Source organism: Neltuma alba, unplaced genomic scaffold (assembly GCF_004799145.2).
Source record: "Neltuma alba isolate B1F8T4 unplaced genomic scaffold, ASM479914v2 tig00008021_pilon, whole genome shotgun sequence".
Taxonomy (NCBI): Eukaryota; Viridiplantae; Streptophyta; class Magnoliopsida; order Fabales; family Fabaceae; genus Neltuma; species Neltuma alba.
The window spans coordinates 1-4,197 of record NW_021634927.1 but is presented as its reverse complement, the minus strand read 5'-3'; the positions used below and the strand labels follow the sequence as shown (position 1 = coordinate 4,197).

Below are 4,197 nucleotides of genomic sequence, written 5' to 3'. Positions count from 1 at the left end.
GTGATGACTTCAGACGTGGCCAAAGAAATTAAGATTCCAATCATCAACATGAATAAATCATGAAGTGACTTACTTTTAAACGGTGGTTTTTAACAATGACTTCATAAATCAGGAACTCTCTTCTTGCTCATCCATCTCATCAAGGATAACATACTTTGTAGCCGAATCTGTTTTGAAGGTCCCACCCACATCCTCTTTACCCGCTTCACCCTTCCGAAGCTTCAAGTATCTGCCATTCAAAATAGAGAGAGCATGACCATCACCATCCTTGAAGTTCGAGGCTCTAAATTAAATTAAGAGGGAAGAAAATTATGACCAAATACCAAAATAAATTGTTGAGAAGTGCATTAGCTTTTGACTTACTTGTACCAATTGAATAAACTGACACCAACAATGATAGTGAAGAGGCCAAGTCCTTTCAACCAAGTAAATTGATCATGAAAGTACAGGACAACAACCTACACAAACATGAAAATTAAACATATATGACAACAATTTAACAACCTAACAAAAATCAAATTTAATTTTGCATATAAAGCACTTCAATGAGTAGAAAAATATATAACAGCATGAAACATTTGTTTTTCCCATCCTCATCAAATTTACTAATTACAACTAGTTACAATTATCAATATTTTCAATGCAGCTAGGGTGCAGTCATATAGAAAAACCTTTTAAACCCCACCACACCGCCAAATCAGCAAATGCAGAGAAACCATCAACTCAATATTATAGAAAGCTGAATACAACAACCTAAAAACTAATCAAATTATAATGCACAATCTGTGTCAAGTAACTTGGAAGCCTTCTTAAGTAATTTTTTTCATGAGTCATGAATGACATCAGCACAAAAGTGACACCTTAACTAGGTTCTTTAGAAATATGAGACAGACCAAAATAAAGGGTGGTAGCCACTGGATGTTCATGTCAACAAACAGGCATAGAAAAGGTAAAAAAATGATACCAATATGGTGACAGCCTCCTTAACAACCCCAGCAATTGTAACGGTGACTGCACTAGTTACTGAGACAAGAACATACCCTGTTAGGACCTGCAAACAGGAGATCCACCTTTGAAAACTGATTTGAGAGGAGGAAAAAATTGAAAGCTTAAATCTCAAAGAAGCAGAAAGTCAAACAATTAATAATGTAATGTCATGTCCGAGGAAAGGGAACATTTACTCTTACCATAAGAAAAGCAAGTGCGCCACCTAAAAGCATTAGTAAACTACTCTGAGTAATATGCCATGGACTATTAAAATATTCGTTTTGCCTGAATTCCCCCCATGGATCCAATGCAAGAGAGAGAAGAGCGGTTGGCCCTGCCATTACTGGAGTTACATAGCTCATCAAGGTAAGCGGATTTTTCATCCCTGAAGTTATATTGGAAAACTTATCAGTATTTCATTAAAAAGGTATAGATCTTTTAAATCTCCCGCTGGAAAGTGAACAATGGTAGAGGAAAAACTTGAATAAAGAAAGAGTATTCAAAGAAGATGAAAATAGAAAAACACTGAAAATGGTCATCGAGTTTTCAGTCAAGGTCAGAAGCCATAGAATAAGCTCACACATGCCTAAAGTCAGTGCATGGTAAGCTATGTTCTAGAGCATAAAGTATGATGAATGGTTAACTCTGGTTTAAAAGCAAGAATCTAGCTTTCTGCCTGGATCTCGTCCATGAAGAAAACACCTTTAAAGAGAATTTAACTCATTATTCAACAACCTCTCTTAACAGGAAACATCATCCATCGTATCAAATATTATATTTTTATATTTGTTTGTAATTATAGGAATTTGCTCAATCGTAGCCGTTCTCGGAATCAAAGGCACCTCCACCGTTCATCGGAGTAGCTTTTGTATTCAAGCTCTGTTCTTCTTCTACCATTCCTGTGGAGATCTCCCTGATTCGCTGATAATGGATGGCTTCTGAATGCCAAGAAGCAAGTTATGTGCAGAAGTTTTGTTGCTTTGCATGGCGTACTCACAAGGCTGCTCCACATGGGATCTTGATGCCAGCTCGGACTGTGGATGCCCACCCCTCTGATTCTGAACCATCAGAATCAGCAACAACTACAATTATCTAACTTCTTATCCGTTAATATATTATCAGTAGACCGATAAATTCCTGAAATATATTAAACTGAAATCCTTTTTCAGCCATGCATTGACATTTAGAAGAGAAGAAAAATAATGTTATTGATGGTTCATACATTATAAGTCTCTGGATGAAGAGAAATGCTACTTAACTTAATTGTCAGTAAGATGCCTCAGATCCAGAAGACTTCTAGGGGATACTTTCCGACCACTGCTCTGTTCTAAATGACCTACATAACTAATATGTTAATATAAGAAAAATAGTTAATTAGTTATGAATGAGTGCTTCCTTTTTAAAAATATCTTTATAATTATGTGTATTGGAATTATCTTTAATGGAAACCCTTTAACATATGTAATCAACATAGGGATTACTTGGAGGCAAAATGAATTAATATGGTAGAAAAATATATATTTAAAGTCTTATATTTAGGACCAAATTGACTATATAATTAGCTTTTTTATTATGGAACGGTAGGTAGTATATATATTATAAAGTTCAACTGTACAATATACCAGATTAACTTGATCAACTTTTAAAGCTGTTTTCAAGGAAAAATCCTGGAATTAAGCTATTTAGTGTAAGATTTCTGTCAATTAAAAAAAAACATTTCCTAGAGTATGTAAGCTCTAAATAAAATACTGAATGCTGCTATAACTGTAGAAGTCTAAATTAATATTTGTTCTTCTTTCTCTGGCTTTATGCTTTCATTCCATTACAATTCTCGCACAACCCATTTGAGATTGGCTGTGATTGCTAGTTCATAGGCGTGAAAAAGGAGATTCAAGATTGAGTACTGATAGTAACTCTCCACTTGGCCCATGACACAGCTGTGTTATTGGCTTGATATTTCTGGTAAACATCTTTTACACATATGTTTTGCCTAAGATTAATATCATAGAGGATTTTGGGTTTTGGTTTTTTTAATATGTCTTTTACTTCTCATGTATTTGATCTCTAAAACTAAGCAGAATGAATAAAAGTTAGTGGCTAGCATTTTCTAGCTGGTGCTGTGAAGAGGTAAGTTTTGTTTGCACCTTACTTTTTCAAACAATAAGTTGGATGTGAATGGGAAAATACATGCATGAAAGAATATCAAAATCCACATCAAATTTGGAAAAAAAAAAAAGATATTGAATATTTGAATCCCGTTATCTGTTTTGAGGCCCTACCCACATTTTTTTTCACCTGCATCACCCTTCTGAAGCTTCTAGTGATAAAAATTTCCTTTAATCGTTCCAACATAAGACTTTTCTTGGACTTGATCATTCTATGCTATAAAATACTGCAGACTGCTATAAATCCAGAATCCCAAATTCCTACAAGTCTTTATTTATCAACAAGTTTAGACTTTATTCTTATATATATTCACTCCAATTCATTATCGTTTGTTCTTGCTTGTGTTGTTGAGCTAATTGTTGCCTCCTTCAAATTTCCAAAAACCATACACGTACCAACAGTGTCAACCATTTTCTTAGCCTTCCTTCACTGCTTGAATTCCCGAAATATCATCAAGGTTGTGTATATATTGGAGGTAAACATTAGTTAGTTCGGAGATTCTTTCGTTCTATTAATATTGATTAAGGAATAATTTTTTCTAGTATACATAACTTTTGTTTTGTTTTTCCAAAGCCTCTTAGGTTGCAGTTTGTTTGTTTCAGTTTAGTTTCATAAGATCAATCATCATCCTTCTGCTGATCATCGATTCATATAAAGGTAAATAAAAGAATATAATTAAGTTGTTTATTTTACATGCCCATAAATTACATTTCCTTTCCCAGAAGAACACTTGATGTGGTTTTTTGGGCAGTATATGGTTGAGGAAAAGAAAAGATGTCTAAGCATTATTTGGCTATTGAGATGATAATGAAAAAAAATGAGTAACTGAATTGTATAATCATCATCTAGAGTTATTATTCTACTCAGATGTTATATTCTAGGTTAAAAAAAAAATACGGACAAGTCTTGAAAAAAAATGTCCTAGGTTAATATAACAACATGTTTACATTCATTCATGTTTGATGTAGTATGAGTAAATGGATGGAGGAGAGGTAGCTATGTCAGTAACCGCGTATTTGTTGAGAAAAAATTATTTAATACTAC

At 33.8% G+C, this 4,197-nt stretch overlaps 1 long non-coding RNA gene across 1 annotated transcript; it reads right to left on the bottom strand.

Moving 5' to 3' along the window:
- Positions 1-393: 393 nt before the first annotated feature.
- LOC114753603 (uncharacterized) lies at positions 394-1,312 on the bottom strand. Its single transcript, XR_003741027.1, has 3 exons — positions 1,188-1,312; positions 965-1,051; positions 394-458 (listed from the first exon to the last, which is right to left on the bottom strand). It is a non-coding gene; the product is annotated as an uncharacterized LOC114753603 (long non-coding RNA).
- Positions 1,313-4,197: the final 2,885 nt, after the last annotated feature.